The sequence below is a fragment of the Camarhynchus parvulus genome, chromosome 7 (assembly GCF_901933205.1).
Source record: "Camarhynchus parvulus chromosome 7, STF_HiC, whole genome shotgun sequence".
Classification (NCBI taxonomy): Eukaryota; Metazoa; Chordata; class Aves; order Passeriformes; family Thraupidae; genus Camarhynchus; species Camarhynchus parvulus.
Genome location: NC_044577.1, coordinates 26,565,011 through 26,583,248, shown reverse-complemented (window position 1 = coordinate 26,583,248; position 18,238 = coordinate 26,565,011). Strand labels below are relative to the sequence as shown.

Below are 18,238 nucleotides of genomic sequence, written 5' to 3'. Positions count from 1 at the left end.
AAGAGAGAAAGTGATGGACTACAGGGAGGGTCTATAACTGTGGATAGGGGATGCCCCGTACCAGCAGCTGTATGGAAGGGAAGCAGGAATATGTCCATTACATCAATTGGGTTTTCCTCTTTGTTTATTAACCCCAATTCCTCTGACCTCTGCAGGAGCACATATAGGAAGAGGCATATCAGCCATCTTATTACAGTGCCTTATTCTGCTGCTGCTGTACATGTTTATCAAAGGTTTTACCATTGACAGCAGTGGAGTTAAAAAAGAGCTCTTGGTTCATCAAGTGGGACCAGATTAAGTTAGCAGGATTCTGTTCCAGGGCTTCTGACATGCTTCCAAAACCCAGTCCAGCCACTGCCCAGGCTGTGGGTAATTTGATTCTGCTGGTGCTGACAAAAGCCCTGAGCAGCAGCAGAGATTGCACCTCAAGAGCTGTGTACTCAAATAGTAGTGCCTACTTCTTAGTGTACCAGGCTGATTTATTTTCAAGCACAATGATCAGAAAAGCAAGCCAACACCCTCAGACATCCCTAGCTTGTGGTGAATATTGAAAACTAAACCTGATTCCAGTAAGAATTGGGGAAAATGGAGCTATTATATTCTGCAGAAGTTGATGGCTGAGGCAGAATGTTTCATGCCCTGGCAAATATCAGTGACATTAGCAGGCAGGCTTCCATTTGAGAGACGTGGGTGATTTTCGCAGCTGGATGACCTCAGCACCAGAAGCCAGGGCCTCTCACTTCACATGGAGAAAGCCCTTCAATCTTTAACTAGCCAATCTTTGACTTCATCTTATTTAAAGATTTTAGGCACTGTACAGTGCTAAAGAGGATCTTGCTGAGCTCCTATTACCTCAGCAGCAGCTGATATGTAATGAATTATTCAAGACTAGCCAGTTCCTTCATCAATTTTAATAAATCAAGTTTTCCACTGTGTCCTCAGCAGTGCTGCCAGCTGGGATATGATGAGGTAAGCCCATTATTTCTTGAGGCCTTTTTCATTTGGTCCAGGTTTACATACCTGAGGGCCTTGGTAATAACCAAGGGATTAGCAGCAGATAGTGCTAACTTGGGGTAGTTCTGCAGGGAGCAGAAGAGACACCAGAACTCCCCCATCTCTCAGGAGATCACAAAGCTCTGTCTTTGCACAGGGAAGGTGGCTTTGCTTCTACAGAAACAGACTCAGCTGCTACATGCTGACCCCCAGAGCAGAGTGTCGCCCTTCAGGCAGATGGCCTGGACACCACAGCAGCTGAGGGACACTTCCCATCTTTCACACGGACTCACTCTCATGGCATTGTTCTACATCTCTAATGTTTCTCCAGGGCAGGCACACTGTGATGTTTGTGAACCAATCCCATTTAGGAAGCACCTCTGTGGGTCAGCCATCAATGTAACACATGCACACATTGCCCCACACAACACAAGCAGCACCTCTCCTACACTGCAGACATCCCATCCAGGCTGCTGATAAACTTCACAGAGCAATAGTTCCACAGCCAACACTGAGCTCAGCTGATGGCTGCTGTAGTGTCTTTCCCTGAGCTTCTGCTCAAACTCAACAACAGAAAATGCTTCCTGACACTGAAGTGCTTGTAGCACTTTCTGTACATCTCTTGAATAGACAGCAACACACTTCTCTCTATCCATTATCAACCTCAATATTGCTCATTCTGTTTTTTGCTTCTCTCCTGACCACATAGGAACCAATTTAATAATGGAGCCAAAGGCAAAAAGGTGCTCTTCGTCCCCTGTAGAATTTTTTATATTACATTGTGCTACACTGCATAAAGAGGTGAGAAAAGAAGAAATGGGTCTATTTCTTCTCCTCTGTAAACTGCAGGTTACCCAGGGTAGGGTATTTCTCCAGCCCAGGTCTTGTAGAGGATTTGGCACTTATGGTCCTTGTCCCTCCTGTACACAAGACATGCAGGTTTTACTGGAGAGAAGCAGAACATTCAGCCCATTTCTACTGTGGCTGCATCCAGCTCTGACTCTTCCTGTATTCAGAGAGCTCACACTGTCATGAGGACACAATCAGATAGCTGCACTTTACAGCGCAGGCAGAAATCTCCATAGCTGCTTTTATTATCATGTATTTTAGGAGAGGGAAGATGAACTGCTGAGGAGGAGAGAGGCTGGACACAAACAAGAATGAATTGTTTACAGTCCTGGTGATAAATTCAGTGCATGGATTAGTCCATGATTATCTAACCTGCAGCATCCCTGTGGTGCATCCTCTCATGAATGTGCTTCTGGTGAGGCATCCAAGCAAAGCAGTTTATCCACAGAGCTGGCACCAAAGCTCTGTTTGATTGATGGATGAAAGACAGACCTTGCTAAAGGAAGGTCACAGTTATGAGAGATTTATTGATTTGCTCTTTGGGGATGGACCATAAAAGAATAGCACCTAATTGTGAGAAGTATGAGGGTGGTTCCTCACAGTGTATTAAATAGCAATAAGCCATATATCTGTGTTTCAAGGAGTGTGAAGGATGTTTGCAGATCCTGCAACTATTGCACCTGCTGGCCCTTAAAGTCTGCCTCACAAAGCCATAGGGCTGTTTCCCATGCCTAAGCCATTACCACTAATCACCACACCCCTCACTTCATTTATGGAGTTACACTATGGTGTTTTTGGGCCCAAAGTATTTCAGCTCCTTTATACCATCATTAATCCTGAAGCTCTTTAATTCTCCCCATGTCTTTTTCCCCCAGTCAGTTTTGTGCAACTCTTAGCTTGTCATTTTTATTTACTACTTTCTCCTTTCCCAGTGTTTACACACATAACATTCTAGTTTTCACTTTTCCAATAAACAAAAATCCCATTTTTTTCAAACCAATATATTTACTTTCCTCAGCCACAGGATTGTGCCTATTTGAACATTTAGGGGGGAAATAAAGTTCCCAATTATCATTTGTATTTTTCTACTAAAATTTCCCTTCATTACCTGGCTCTGTTGTTTTCAGGTCTCTGAAGCTGACATTTTAGAGTTGTAATGAGGGGTAATTGGTTTACACAGGGCTCTGTTTGCACACAGCAAATGTAACTGTGTAGTGATCATTGGTAACTAAGCAACCAGTTATGTTTTATTTCTGTGATCAATTCCTTGCTATCTGTCAAGATTAAGTCTAACACACCATGTGTCCACAAGGGATACAACAATTTGTGGAGTTAAGAACCCATCATCTAAAAGACTACGAGCAATAGTAGCACAAGGCCCCTGACTTACTGCTCTGACTGCAGTCTCTTAGAGACATGAAACCTTTTTCTTTCAGTGCATGGGAAATTTTAATGGTCTTAGAGTCTTGATGGTTTAAGTAGAAGAAGTTCATTGGCTGCCACATTTTATTCCTGCGATTCAGGCAGTGACAGCCAACCTATATTTACCCTTTATCTGTTACAGCAAGTTGTTAACATTCAGAGGCTCTCTTTGACAGTCAGAAAGCCAAGTGGGACAGGCTTGAATTGCTTTGCTCCTACATCCTGGAAGGTCACCCAGCAGTGGTCGCTGCAGGGGAGCTTCAAAAACTCTTCATTTTCTGCTCACTCATTCCATGGGAACATTTGTTTCTTCTATTTAACCATGGATTATACTCACCAATTTCCAGGGCCTGGAAAACTCCTTGTCAGGAAGCAAGTAAGGATGGATGGACATCTTCCTTCCAGGAAGGAAAGTGAGGTAGAAGCCAGATAACAGGGCAGGTTGAGACAGGAACATTGGAAAAGGGGTGCAGTCCCACTGCACCTAAACAGGAATAGGAGAGTGGGTCCCATGATTGGATCTTTTTTCATCCAAAAGGCCTGAGAGAAACCTGTAGTTCCAACACAGCTCTGATGGCACCAAAGAAGTAAAGCCAAGCAAGTCAGAGCAAGCACACACAGCACAAGCCAAGTAAGGGCCAGGGCAAGGGCTTAAATGCAGCTCCCAGGCCAATGGGGGCAGGAGCAAGGGTGAAGGTCCCAGATGAGACTGGTCAAAGTAATTAGTGGCAGCTGCACAACACTCCTCAGCCTAAGCTTGCATCTGCCCTGCTACCCAAAATCTGTTCCAGAGGGATTATTAGGAGACATTTCATGGGAAGAAATCCATTTTAGCTTCATGCAAGAAAGAAACCATGGTCTATCTAGAGCAGTTTGTAACAACTCTTCCACCTCTGTCTATCTACAGCAAATGTTGTATGGTGCTTAGAAAGAAATCTTTAGAAGCTCCATCTCCAGACTCCATTTGCAAGTATCCTTGTTGCTGCTTGCTGAAAGGGGCCATATGGATTTTGTACTGAACGTTGCATAAATGCTAGTATGCAAGTATATTTAGAGGTGACATATGGGCAGTAGTAAATGGAAATGAGTGAGGTTTTTGGTTCAGATTACACAGGCAAGTTCAGTGAAGCAGATGCACCAGTATGTTAGTCGGGAAGCTTCATTATGTGGAGTCCCAGGTTCAGATCTTGGTTGGGGTTTTTTTCTGCACCTGCTTGTGCTGGCTGACTTTGTCAATAGTACTAATGTTTGCCAGCAAATGTAGAAAATCTTGAAGACTTGAGCCATTGTAAGAAAAATCCCACAACACACAGTCTGATCTGGGTTATACTGTAGACCAGTCAGAGACGGCAACCTTTATTCTTTGGGGTTCTGTAGGTACGAAGGTACATGTCAGAGTTATTTGCATCAATTTAGAAAAGTTATCTTGTAGTCTAGTAGCTGACAGAACAGCCTGCTATAGCTAGTAGATGTAGGAGATTGTTTTACTTTTGTTTGAATCCTTGCGGAAAACCAGGAAGTCCTGGGTGTGTGGGAGTTTGTGGGCTTCAGTGTCCTCAGTCAGGGAGGGTGGCACGATTCATACAGGCACTGTGTGTCACAGCTCCTGTTGTGCCTGCCCCAGTGAGGGAGCAGGAACTTCCCCTGTGCTCAGGCAAAAGGTATTTGAGCTGGATCTGAAAGTTCTGAACTGAGACCCATCTGGCATCAGATAAGCTGGTATCTGCATAGTAACTGGCTGTGTTAAACCATCTCCTACTGTACTCTTTTTTATTTTTCAGTGTTTGGGGAGTTTATTCATAGAGCTTCAAGCAAAAAAAAATTCAAGTTGAGCAGAGATAGAAATTTTCATGAAGCTGTAGATAAGGCATCCCCTTTGATGATAATACCACAATTTTATCTGCTCTGATTAAAAGGTTAATTAGATTTAGACCTCTTATGCACAAAGAAAAAATGACAGCATCGTGACAGATTTTAGCAGCTTGTTCAATTATTGTCTTACAGCTAATCCACTGTGGTCACTACAGTCCCCTCTTCTGTCACAGCCTGATGCCTCTTTTTTACAGCCTCACCTGCACATTAAACAGCAGCCACAAAGCATTTTGCCACTGGTCCTGCCAGCTGATGTGTCCTTTTTAAAGCCTGCTCATTGCACCATGTGCATTTCTTTTTGCATAGGGAAGTAGTTAGCTTTGAATGTCACCCAGTCCTATGGAGGCAAGTGGGAAGATGGATTTTGTTGGCAGCAATCCATCCATCTGTTCATCTGCCAACCCTAATGTTTAGCTTTCCAAGCCCCCAGTTGTCTTAAATAATGCTGACCTACAGGGTCTGGGGTGGTAAATGTCACATGGCTCATTTAGTCTTCCATTTCTTAACTGGTAATTAAACTTTCTGAGGTGTTATAGATACATGCAGGAATTGTTGATGGACAGTACTTATGAGGTTGAGATTAAATTCTTTTCTGAGATGCTGTGTTGCATGATTCTCTTACCACAGTGTTGGCTGCAGCATCTCCACTGTATCTTCTCAGAGTACTCCTTTAAAAAGGTGTTTACAAGGGATTTCTGCCTGTTTTCCATGAGGGATTAGATATCTGCATGGACAATGTTTCCTTTCTTTTGATTGGTGTTGTGAAGTTGTATCAATAGTGTGGTTTTGCCTCCTTGCTATGCAGCTTTGGGTAGGTGTGCGTACTTTGTGACAACCACAAAGGCTGCAAACACTGGGTGCTGTGTAATTGAAAAAAACCTGGCTGGTTGCCTGCAACTCTGCCTTGATGCTCTTGGTTTAGTTTTTAGCACTACTTTGGTAAAATAAATGTGCGTGCAAGAACTCTCATCAGCTACTATCATCGATGTCTTATTTTTTCCCAGTTGGGAAAAAATAAAGGTTAACAAGAATGTAGTGACCTTCATTAGGCTCTTGGAATATTTTGCAAAATGGCATGGAAGTAATGATACCTAACTCAGGCTGTGAGAACCCAGAGCTGGTTGGGAACTGCCAGCTTCAGACCCTGCAGCAAGTTATTGGCATGAGAAGTGACATGGAGTGTCTTGTGATTCTGGTTCCAGGGAGGGTCTTCATCACACTTAATGTCATGTGGTCTATATGATGTAGCAAATATTTAACACCAGCAGCACATGGAGGAGGAATCTGATTCACTATCCTTCTCCCTCCCTCTCTTAGGAAGAGCTGCAAAATTGCTGCATTTATTGTTTTCTTCACCATGTTACAGTTGCAAACCTGCACTGTGTGAAGATGCAGCTTGCACAAAGTGTCTAGTACATCTGAGCAAATAAAAACATTTTCTTACAGCTGGCTTTAAACAAGGAGCATGTCCTGCCTCCTCTTCCATCACCTTTCTATAGCATAGGGTTGGCAGAAAACCAAAAAGGGAGAGTCCCACGGCAATGTTGATAAGTTAGAAAATATAGATGTGGTTAGGAACATCCCAAGAGTATATGTGTTGGTATTAATCAGTCTTAAAATTTGTTTCTTAATGATGGCTTTAAAACATCTCCAGTAAACCGTGACATGATGTGTCTAGGGGAGATTTGTGTGGTGAGAAATCCCATGGATCTGTACTGCCTCCAGTCTGATCTCTCCAAATGCTGTTCCTGTGGGGTCACCTGGGTGTTAATGCCCAGCTGGTGTCAAATACAGCCTCGAGTGATTCTCCTATCCTGAACATATCTGATGTGTTTTTAAGTCTTGATACTGTGATCTCAGAAACCCTTGGTGACCAGCTGTTTAGGGCAAATGACACTTGAAAAGCTGCACTGTGGAATGTGTGCTCCTTGCAGCATACTGGGATTTGTGCCTAAAGACGTTTATCTATGCACCTCCATGTGGAGGAACCTGTGGGAATTTATAAAATTAGAGGGTTGTAGGAAGGTGGTAAGAGACAGGCTTCAGAGACAGCGGAATTGTGAGCAGTGCTGAAGCATCAGAAAAATTATGCAAGCTGTAGAGAAGATATGGGGAATAGAACAATAGAGCACGCAGAACCCAGAGCTCCAGCCAGTCCAAATGCCATTTCTGCTCAGCCCTAAGCTGCTCTGGGCAGTTCACTGCTGTTGTGTCTCTGCAGTCACAGAACTGTTTGCAGAAAAGTAATAGCTGCAAATGCAGCAGAACAGCAGCTCCCCACAGGCAGGGATCCTATTTCAAGAAGCTTTTATGTTCCTATCACGTTCTGTCTTCCAGTGTAGTAAACCAGTTCCTGTCCTTGTCTGTCCCTACTGGTTTGTGGTGATACCTCCTTTCTTCCATCCACAGCACTCACAGCCCTCCATCCCATTGCTCTTAGCTGGGGAAAAGGCAGGACACTGCAGCTGGGTCTGTGCTATCCACCCTGCTAGCAGTAGGGCAAACAGAGCACTTAGATGTGCAAGTCACAACATTTCCTACAGGGAAGACATCAGCTGGAGTTTTCTCCAGCCGTCAGTGTTCCTAAAGCCTCTTGTATAGACAGGCAGGCAAGAGGAGATAGAAAAAGAAAATCCAAGTAATTTCCATAGCTAATTGAAATGGAGGGGAAGGGAAGAGGTGCAAATCCAACTTGAAAGGGCAGCCTTTGCCTTTGATAATCAACTGGGAAAAATAACTTACTGGAGCATTGAAGAATACGAAACAAAAGTAAATAAATGATGCTGTCAGTCTGATCAAAGGGTTGCTATACAAGAGAGACCCTCTGTCAGTGCTGGTCCAGCCTCTGTGTGCTCAGGAACCTTGCCTGGTAAATTTGATGAACAGCTACATGTAATGTGGAGAAAGGAACTGAATTTTCCTCTTGGGATCTCTTCCTGATGTAAGGTGCTTTCAGACTCTGTAGGCCATTAGAACTAGGGATATCAAAAGATGTGAAAGAGAGGGGCAGGGTAATTTTGTTTCCAGTTCCTGAGTTCAAATGGAGGCAAAGGATCTGAACACTCTGACACATCCATTGAATCTGATCTGCACTGGGGCATTTACTGGCAAAACTATCCATGTAATGGTATTGCTATAGATAATGCTCCCCTGTGGATATAATTCTTCTGTAATAACAGATCCAAATGAATAAAAAACTTTCTGGATTAAGAGTGCCTATCAGGTGAGTGGAGTGGTACTACTGTTAGGAATAAAAGGTTCTTTAGTAAATTTGTATGTACTCCTAGACATAAAGCAGAAAAGATGCTAAGATAAAAAGCATAATCTAAAATTTGCTAATCATACTAAAATCTCCATCAAAACAAGGCATCTTGCAGTTTGTGCCCTCCTTGGTGGGCTTAGATAAATAGCATCTAGAGAAATAAGGAGTTCCACTGGAGCTTTATCACTTCATTAATGTGCCACCAACATGAATTAGGAATGATTTTCCCAGAGAAAGCAAGGTCAGAGAGAAGTGTTATTTTAGCAAGATGGCTCCTGTGCCCCAAATCCCAAGAACACTTGTGCAAAGTGAAAAGACCCGATTGTGACTGGAGCCCAGCCTGTCATTTCCAGCGGTCACTCAGTTGGGAGGAAAGGTGAACGGGTGCTCTAAACTGCACATTGCAAAGCAGGAAGCCAAGAGAGAGCCCGTGACACCACCTTCAAAGAGAGCACAGCACTGAGCCTCAGTGATATAGAGCAAAAAACTGCAACAGTGGCTTTTCCACGCTTGAAACAGCTCTGGAGAGGCAGGGGGTTCCCAGTGGCTATCCAGGCAGCTGAATGAAATTGTCACTTGTGATAAGGCATCCTGAGAGCTGGGGGAAATCCTGGCTCTGTGCCCACTGGCACAGGTCCAAGTGATTTCACTGGAGCCAAGATTTTTATTCTGTATGTGAAATGAATTGCCAGGGTGAAGCTGCAAAAGTAATGCCTAGTAATGAAATTCACTTGCAGCACTACACCTCTGCACCAGAGCCCTGCTGTGAGCAGGAGTGTTTGCACTGGCTCTGGGGAACACCGTGCTGTTCTTGTAGGTGTGAAGTGCCACTGAATTCATCAATTATGTCACATAACTGCCCATTTGTAGGCAAACTCACATTTTTGTTGACCCACTTCTTTTATTTTTTGCTAGCTTTCACAGGATTCCCACCAACACCACTGAGTATCCATCAATATCACCATAGCAACAAGAAGTCATTAATGGTATCCTGCCTATTGACAGTCAGAATCTATAGGGTGCTGATCTGGGTGGTAAGCCATCACCATCAGTTTCAATGAGAAAGGAAAGAGCTCAGGGTCTCTGTGGAATCAATCCTTTCATTTTCCATCCTCTGCATCTCCCCAGAGAAATCCTGCATTGTGTAATGGCAATAAGGGACATATTTCTTCCCTCAGCAAGTTCTGTGCAGTGTGTGCTTAGGGAGCTGCTGCCAGGAAAAGATGGGGCTGGATTTGTTGCACAAGTAGGGATAAATGTGCCTCTCTTGGGTTTGTTTGCACGGGGCTGTGGTTCTGAGAGACACTTTACATTGCAAATAAGCAACTTATCCTGTAAACCTCCAAGGAGTTCAGAGCAAAGCGGGAGGCTTGGGGGCCAGGAAAGGGGAATGGCAGGCTAAACTGTGAGAGAAGATAAAAGACATGTCATATAATTCTGCTAAATGGTGAAGGAAGGGACAGTCTCAGCAGGTGTAAATTAGCATTGACAAGCAATGCTGATTTACACCCAGCTCATGGTCTGGGCCACAGTTTAATCAGCTGAAAAGCATCAGCATCTGAAAGGGAGGGGGTTGTTTAGAGAGGCCCGTGGGAGGAGTTGAAAATCTGTGAAAAAGAAGAAAATAAATTCTTTTTTGTAGGTAGGGAAGAGCTTGTGATGTTCCTTGGGACTGATGCAGAGGCCGAGCCTGGCCAGCTGCACCAGCTTCCTGTCAGGACTCCCACTGCCTCATAGAGGGCAACATGCAGTGCTGGACCATCTGAGGATACATCCCTCAGCTGAGACAGGTGGTGGGCACAGTCCTGCCTGGTTTTCTGTAGAGGCACTGCTGAGTGCCTCCAGAGCCAAAGGAGCAGGAAATGTTACTGCCCATGGCCATCCATGCCCGGCCAGGACCACTGGCACTGCTCTTATCCACATTTCCTCATGGCAAACCTGCCTGCCAGCAGTATGACACAGTGCCTGACAGCTTTGGGATGTAACCAAGCAGGGTGTAGGATGAGATCATGCATGTCCCTCACCATCCTCAACACTCCCTTCCTCCCCTGAGAGCTCTTTCTGATCTCACATGTGCTGGCATGGAAGAGCTCTGCTCATCCACCTACCCAAAGGTTTGGGGACTGCTGGAGTGGCTTCCAGTGCAAAGTTAACAAACTGAGATCAACAGAATTAAGTTGTGGGGCTTCTTTCCTGGTTGGAAAGACTGATGCAGTAAGCCACTGGTGCACTCCAAGTTTAACATTTGTGGCTGTGCTGCAAAAAACGTTTTCCTAGTACAAGGAAGGGAGTAGGAACTTCGGACGTACAGCTTATTATTAGAATTAGGGTGTGATTTCTTTCCTGTGCCTATGCATTTTAAGGATTAGGCTGAGACTCTTGGGACAATTGTAGAACAAGGAAGAAGGAATACCTTCAGCCACCCTGAGGGAGCCAAGGACTGCTTTTCTGTTGTCCTTGGACTGGTGGAAGCAATGTAAGAGGGCATGGGAAGTGTGGTTTCTGTTTGCCATGATGGTCTTGTATTGCTAGTTCAGCCAGGGGTATTTCCACCCTGAAAGAAATCCAACATCATGACTCAGGCCCTGCAAATCATGAGATTAAATCAGTAAAATGACAATATTAAAAAAGGACTTGATTTTGTTTTTCCCAGTAAGTGTGACTTGGCTTTTTACTTCTTGCCAGAAAGTGAATGAAAATGGTGAGTTGAAATGCCAGTTTTCAGTGCACAAGAGATGACAACATTCAGCTTAGGTGAAGGCTCTGTTGATCCTCCTCATATGCTGCAAGGGGAAGGGAGCAACCAGCCCTTTCCTGCTACTGGCTTGTTTTACTTCTCCCTGTCAGTTCTCATACTCAGCTGACCCATTGTGCCCTGCTTTTTTTGCACTGTCCCTTCTGCCTTCCTCAAACACATGCAGAGAGGATCAAGACAGTTTTAGATGATCTGAGGTGTAGTTCCCCACCTCATCATTTTTCAGCTTCAGACGTGCTCCATCTGTATTGCTCTTTCCAAAAGGATGTGCTGCTGACCACAGCTGGAGGCAGAGCACTGGGCTGGCAGTACTGGGCTGCCTCACAAAGGCGTGTGAGTCACTGACTGAGCATATCAGGGCTGGGCTGGGGCACACCTCTGGCAGGGAGCCAGAGGAGAATGGTCTGGAGCTGGTACTGGGAACTCACAACTGATGTTGGATCCTTTGCTGGGACTGAGCTTCAAGTCATAGCCTTAACCTTTTCTCCTCACTTCCCAAGAAATAACAAATTCACTTGTAGCCATATTGGAACCATTTTCTGCAGTTAGTGCTGATGTTACACCTGTGCAGAGTGGGAATTTGAAGGAGAAGTGGAGGCGCCAGCTTGTAAAGTGAGCTGACATATGGCTTTATAATTCCCAGATCTCACAGGGGGATGAGTAGGTTTTCCTGGCTCAGGTTTGCCTCTGAGAACTGCATGTGTCTTTGCCAGGTATGGAGCAAGGTCAGAGCCTATACTCAGATCATGTCTGTTCCTCGTAAGGCCAATAGCGAGTGATATGTGTGTGTGCGAAGACCAAGGGGGGTGGTGGGCGAGATCTGCTCTGCCTGACCCAAAGGCCTGGGAATGCTTGATCGTGGTGTTTGCACAGATCAGAGGAAACCAACTGGGTCCTGAACATCAGCTAACTCAAGCTGAGCATTGTCTCTGCAGGTTATAACCCTGGACTCCCTCTCCAATGTAAGAGGGGAGCAGAGTGGCTCGCAGTGTTACAGGCAAGGGCAGCACCTGTCAGTCAGATGTACCCTGCAGGTTCAAAGGTGCTGTGATGATCTTCCCACAAAAGGACTTCATTGCAAATGGAACTTGCTTCTCCTGAGAGGGAGTCATCCAAAGGAGCTTTGTGGTCAGCCAGGGTGTTGAGTCACTGAAAGCTTGGCAGATGGTGGATGCTGCCATCTCTTGGGATGCTTCCCAGCTGACGATGACAAGCAATTCCAGCTGGGACACTTGATGGGGGTGTCACACTGATGTTTTCAGGAGCATTTGCTGCAGAATCGACCTACTCAGCCTTCCTTTGCTGCAAGATGAATGTCAGTCCTCTGAAACTCCAATCCCTCTGCTGCGTCATCAGCAGGACTGTTGGAGCAATATTATCCAAGAGATTAAATGGTGCATTGCTGAGACAAAAGGAGGTACCCTTTCCCAAAGCGGGGAGTCAAGAGGGAGCACAAGTCACCTTGCAAGTATTCTACCTGAAATCAGTGTGCTGGAATGCTTGCCCTTGGAGGTAGGCTGGAACATCATCTCATCATAGCCTTTTTGAAAGAGGAACAAGGGGAAAACCATGATGGGTGTCAAGGAGAAGCTGTTCAGACTAAGAGAGCAGCCAGAAAAATTCGTCAAAGGCACTGCTGCCAAGTGCACAGGTGTGTGGAGCAGTAGGGCTTCTCAGGTGAAACCTTTTATGGCAATAAGAATAGTTCCCAAACAGCTTAAAAATCCTACAGAAAAGGAGCCAAGAATACTTAAGTGAGTCGATAAAATTTTGGGAGTAGCTTTTGCACTGTCTTGAGACTATTTTGGAGCCAGTCTGGCCCAAATAGAAACTCACATGAAGTTATGGTGATTCCTACACTCTCTCTCTTGGAACTGAGCTGATCCATAGCAGGATGTTCCTATGGTGATCAACAGATACTGTGGCCAGATTCTCCTGTGACACATCTGCCTGGCACATGTGTGCCCTTTGGGCTGCTCTGACCAGCCAGCCCTCACTGTGGCCAACACCAGTTTTTTTGGGCAAGTTGTTAACAACAAGTTGTTGTGTTGTGTTGAATGCAGTGGGATGGAGGAAGACTTGGAGAAGCAGGGAAAAAATCCATAAAAGGATTAGGAAAAGAGATGTGAAAGGAGGAAAATGGCTAGACAATATGACGTGGTGAAGCAAGGAGCTCATAACACAGCAGAATTTAATGCCATTGCCCTGCTCTCAGCACCCTCTTGACCCTGGGCTGTACTCTGTCTTCAGGAGTTCCCCATGCCAAGCTGTCTCTGAGACTTTGTGGTTCTTGCTTATGCTTAAGGTGAGAGGGACTATAAATCAGTGAGCAGACTGTAAAGGTTATTGTTTTCCCATTATTACCTGGTTTTGAAATCAATCTGGCAGTTGTTCCTCTTGTTAGCAATCCTGATTTATGCCGTGCAGAGGACAGTGAAAGCAGTGATAATACTGTAAACTCAGGGAAAGTTATGTTCACCCTAGGAAGGAGAAAGAAACCCAGGAAATTGTACTGTGGCTGTACCTCTCCTGCTTCAATTAACAGACACTATATGAACTGTGTTCCTGTTTCAGCTTCAACAGCAGACAAAAAAAACCCCAAGAAATTTAACTACAGTCACTTTATCTTCATCAACCAGGTTCTGCAGCACAGCACTGGTTAAGAGAGCAGCTAAGAAAGCAAATACAGCCAAGGCACCTTTCTTTTTCTTGTTAACCTTTAATATTAAAAAAAAAAACAGCCGCCATTCTTTCCCTTGAGACTGCTGGTGCTCTGCTAGGCAGCTGAAGTGATGTGCATGACGTGTCAGTAAACAGATCATGCTGTGACCATGAGGTTTGCTGTATCAGATAGCACAAAGCTCACAGCAGTAAAATAGCTTGCTGAAATCCTTTAGCTAGCTCTTTGAAATGTGCTGTTCACATCCCTCTAGCTGGCTGGATCTCTGAAATAAAAGGGAGATTGTAGTCGGGAATAAACCAACCTCTGTTCAGTGCTGCAATTTGCAAAACCTAATGCAGAGACATTAGAATAAAACCTGAAGGTTAGTGTAATCTCTTATTTCAAGATGGAGTAAGGATCTGCAGTTTTTCCCCTCCCTTGGAAGCAAGATTTGGTGTGATGGCCATGACTCAGAAGCTCATTTGCTTGTGACTGAAATGTTGTAAATGTAGAAAGTGCAAACGTACCAGCCTCACTTGATGTCTCTGATCAAGCAGGAGATGCCAGACAGATGCAAGCTGCTCTCCACCATTTCAGGGAACAAATGTCCATGTTTGAGAAGTCTATAGAGTAAATCTTGCTGCAGTGAACTCTGCCAAGCAGCACCAGTAAACCTACTCAGCCCTGCCAGATTTGGTGGCCTCTCTTCCTGAGGCCTTGTGAGGCTATGTGATCCCTCCTCCTGGTATTCCTGGAGTCCTTGACATATCTGGTCTCCTCCACAGTGTTTTTCATCAGCAATGAGCTACTTACCCTGTGCGTGCCTGCTTCATCCTCCTGACACTTTGTCTCGTGCTTTGCTGGGAAGGTCAGCCAGGCAGAACGGTTCTGATGTGTTTGGGAAGAAATAATTTATCCTTCAAGCTTTAATCCTTGAGAAATAAGTTCTTGGGGGGGATTTTACAGGAAAATTAAGGTTAATGGCAAGTCTCCAAGCAGGCACTTATCAGAGCAGTGGAGAAGTTGACTAAACAGAATCACATGGTAGAAAATAAGCTGAGTATTCTCACTTAAGGCATGAGGCTCATAACCACTAGAAACTTTTCAGTCCTTGAGCCAGGGAACAGGAAAATGTTTCACAGACAATGTGATTGAGGAGCAATGACGTGCTGCAGCAGCAGCCAACACTAAACTCTGCTTTGCTACTTGGCCTGGGATAAGTGACCATTGGCCTGGAGGATTTCTGGTCTAGAATAAAGCCTGAGCTTTGGGTAAGTGTGGACAGGACTGCCTGGAAGTACCCAGGGGGGTAAACAAGGGAGCATCAATCCACAGTGCTCACACACACTGGGGAGTGACAAAGGATGGGCAACTCAGTGCTTGGTCTATCTGGAGGAGAGCAGAGGATACATTAGGGCTGCTGTACCTTTAGGAGAGGTAAATTAGGACCCAGAGTTGGGTCACCATGTAAGAAATCAGCACTTTCTTCCTTTTTTCCGTTGCCTCCCACTTCATTGACCTTTGCTGGTCAATGCCTGGAATCACCTGCTGTAGCTACAGCATGTACTTAGAGCTCTGAGGTGGTGGGAGGAGAAACTTTGAAATTGCTGTGGTTCCCAGTGTTTCTTTGTTGGTGACCATGTAAGACTGCAGCTAAATACTCTGTGTGTGCCATGGGCCTGCAAGTATGTGCTCAGAGGTCATCTCTAGCTTATCAACCAGAAGCATATTAACTTGGTTTGGGTTTTTTTTCTGTCTCCATCTTGTGCTCTTCTCCAGCAGACTGCCTACAACAGGCTTGTGGCCATGGTCCTTGGGAGCTGAGTGTGTAGGCACATGTTTTATATCATGGGGTGTCAATGACCTGGCAAATGCAGGCATCTGAGCTGAAACTATGATGCTGTTGCTGTGTGCCATGGAGCACAAGAACAGGGGAAGGAGGGAGAAGCACTCAGTGTTTCCTGGTTACAAGCCAGGGACAAATTACCTGGTGTTTTAGAGAGACCACTGCTTTTCTCCTGCTCCAAGCAGGAGTGGGGGAAGGAGGCTGTGCCTCAGCCAGTCCCCTGTCCAGGTCATGACTCGGGCAGCAGCTGCCTTGGGTGCTCAGTGAAATTAAGCTTAGCTGCCTGACATGCTGTGCACAGCCCTCAGGGCAGTGACATGGAGGATCAGACAAGATCACAAGAGTTCAGCTGGAAAGAGGTGGTCCTTCCAAGAGTGGAGTGACAGGGAACAAAGGTGCTGCTGCCTGAGCTGGCTGTTAGGAGATCTCCACAGCTGCCCTGCAGGTGTTTGGGGGAACAGAACTCACTGATTTCTGAGACTCCCTCTCACTCCAGCCAGGGCACAAGACCCCCTTGCTTACCCATCTGTGAGCTACATCCATGTGCACCTTTGCTCTGAGCTCTCCTGAAAGTATAAGAGGGACTTCCTGTGTCAGAAGTGTTTAAACCAAAAGATCACTGTTCGGAGAAAGAAAATTCACCCCCAGTGGGTGACAAATATTAAAATAAATTATTTGGCAACAAAATTCCCATGTTTCTTCACTTAATCTAGTAAATTTTGGTTCTTGCCTACATGTCAGCAAACTTTGTGCAGCCTCCTCTGGAAAGTCTCTGTCCCCTGCTGTCTCACAGCCAGCTCTGTCTGTTCTCTGCCTTCTCTGGCTCCTCTGCTCTGCAAACCTGCTTCTGGCTCCCACTCTCTGTCCCTCACTCTGCCTGCCCCACTGTGCCCACAGGAGGTTTCTTCCAGTTGCTCCTTCCCTGAAAGTGACTTTTGCCATCTCATGCACATTTTCTGGAAAATCCTGCCCTGCCTGGCAGTGCTTGAGAGCACTGGTACCTTCCATGGCTGCTGGGGAAATGGGCCTGTGCTGTTCTGCCATGCAGAGGGATACTCTCACCTGCTGGAGGGTTTGAGGCATTCCCCTGGGAAATGGAGGGGTGTAAACCACCCTGCGTGGCCTGTGCTGTGCGCTTGAGCAGGCAGGGAGAGAGTGGCCCCTGACCTCCCATGCCTGGCATCTCTGATGCCTGGCATCACCTGCAGCCCACAGAAGGGTCAGCTCTATGAGCCCAGACAGCGAACTTCCATCTGAAGAGAATCATGAGAGCAAAAACCAATTGTCTTCCCAATGCTGCCCATCTCTTGGTGAATGGAGCACCACAGACAGATCCCACCCTGTTGTTTCTGTGCCTCTGCTTCCTTGCTCCTCTCCTGACTGCTTCTGTCCTTGCCTGTGCACTTTCTCCTCTGTCCCCCTTGCTGTCACATGCACATATATAGAGCCTGCTGAGCCAGTGTCCAGCCCAGGATCCTGCTCACATGGGCCTTGCTTTCTCTTCAGGCCTTACTCTAACTCCCTGCCTTGGCCAAGGGCAGCTTTATTCTGGGCTCTCACTGCAGCAAGGGCTGTTTTCTCTTTCTTCTTGTTCTGAAAGCATAGTGCCAAAAGTATGTGGTGGCTTTTAGTCCTGTGGCTGTGACCTGATCACAGACCAACCTGACAGGGCATGGCATCCTTTATTAACAGCACTTCCTCACAGGAGCCCTCCGGCACTACCAGGAGCCATGCTCTCTGCTCAGTGACTGGCTTTCACATCATATAATTCTTTCTTTCTTGACAGATTATGTTATAACCTAGGAGCACAGAAAGTCCTGATCCTCACGTTTCTCTGCTGTCACCTGTGGGCTCCTCCAGAGCTGTGAAGAAGGGGGAGCTCCAGCCCCACCATGAGAAGACCGGGTGAGAAGTGCCTGTGACGTTTTGGGGAACAGCACACTTTGAGAGCTAGTTTTAATTTTTATTTTTAGCAGTTATGAAGGATGCAAATTATGTTCTTCATTCAGTGGTGAGCTACAGGAGCAGTTCTGCCTTCCCTCTCTGGGATGAGATTAGACATAATTTCATTAGTGCAGGGAAAATATGCTAATTTGAGCTGCTCTAAGCAAGGGATGAAACAACTTCATAGTGTGTTAGCAAGATTATCTTCCAGGCAATACAGTACCTCAGAGTTCCCCTCAGATAGATGTCTGTTGGTGCATCACGTGGCTAGGTGCCTGTGGTGCCTTCAGGGAGTAACAAACCTCTTCATTCCCCTCCTGATCAAGGTGGCTGTGCTGCCTGAATAGTTGGCCACATGTGGGGAATCCAGCTGCACTACAGAACAGTCTGGGCTGTAACTGGTTCTGTCTTGCTTTATCAAGACCTCTTCCTGTGTGTTCAACCTGGTTGGTTCTTGCCTGGCTTATTATTAAAGACTCATGCCCCACCATCCCAGCTCTATCTTGCCCTTACGAATCTCAGGCTAACCCCATATCCCCTGCCCAATCCTGCTCTCCTTTACATATGGCACTCACTCATTCCCTTTGCCTCTGATTGCCAAGGAAGGGAGTGGACTAGACTCTGGCAGACACT

The 18,238-nt window shown here is 45.8% G+C and overlaps 1 protein-coding gene across 4 annotated transcripts in view; it reads left to right on the top strand.

Annotated features, from left to right (window-relative positions):
- Positions 1-18,238, top strand: part of LOC115905996 (rho guanine nucleotide exchange factor 17-like) — a 45,193-nt gene that overhangs the window by 12,927 nt on the left and 14,028 nt on the right. For 2 of the 4 annotated variants that reach the window (XM_030952795.1, XM_030952794.1), the window contains exon 2: positions 17,448-17,566. The exons of the other annotated variants lie outside the window; for them this stretch is intronic. The gene's annotated coding sequence lies outside the window, so the exon portion shown is untranslated. The remainder of the gene's footprint in view (positions 1-17,447; positions 17,567-18,238) is intronic. 4 annotated transcript variants of the gene reach the window in all.